Below are 981 nucleotides of genomic sequence, written 5' to 3' on the forward strand. Positions count from 1 at the left end.
GCAGCACCTTCCACTACCGTCCAGAAGGACAAGAGCAGCAGGTACCTGGGACACCACCGCCTGCAAGTTCCCCACCAAGTCACTCATCATCCAGACTTGGAAAGATATCGCCGTTCCTTCAGTCACTGGGTCAAAATCTTGGAATTCCCTCCCTCACAGCACTGTGGGTGTACCTACACCACATAAACTGCAGCAATGCAAGAAGGCAGCTCACCCCCACCTTATCAAGGGGCAATTAGGGATGGGCAATAAATACTGTCCTTGGCAGTGATGCCACATCTGTAAACTAATTGTAAAAACAGTTCTTGATCTATTTCTTCGGTTTAGTTTCTAGTTAATATTGGAAGTGCCCTCATTCTTGACTTGTGCCTTTTGTGAAGCCCAGTGCTGCTTCTCTCGATGTGGAATGTCAATGTGCCAGTGAGCGGGGGATTGGGATGTGGATGCTGCGGTTGTTGCCGGGACACACTGTGCCACCCTCACCCTGGGCACCACCGGCTGGCACATAACCCTGGGGGAATCATCACAAACACTCTCACTCCTTAAACTGAGTATTAAAGGGGTTTGAACAAACATCCTGTTTTAATGGCTCCAGAATTTCAGTTCTAAATCCTGGAGAGTCCGGGAGAGTTGGCAACTGGGACATGACAGGCCACTCCTGCAACCAAGATGGCGGGGTCAGGGCGCGGGGCGGGGCCTATGGGTGTAGGGCGATGTCGGAGGCGAGGCCTCTGGCGTGACGGGTGGACGGGGCAGGGTTTCTGATGTGAGGGGCCAGAGCGCGGGGGCGGAGTCTCGCGTGGGGGCGGGGTCTCTCGCGTGGGGGCGGGGTCAGGGCAGTTTCCCAGTAGACGAGGCGGGGGTTCGGAGCGGTTACCCAGGAGACGGCGGGGCGGGGCAGGTCAGAGCGGTTACCCAGGAGACGGCGGGGCGGGGCAGGTCAGAGCGGTTACCCAGGAGACGGCGGGGCGGGGCGGGTCA

Source organism: Mustelus asterias, unplaced genomic scaffold (genome assembly GCF_964213995.1).
Source record: "Mustelus asterias unplaced genomic scaffold, sMusAst1.hap1.1 HAP1_SCAFFOLD_1360, whole genome shotgun sequence".
NCBI classification, from domain to species: domain Eukaryota; kingdom Metazoa; phylum Chordata; class Chondrichthyes; order Carcharhiniformes; family Triakidae; genus Mustelus; species Mustelus asterias.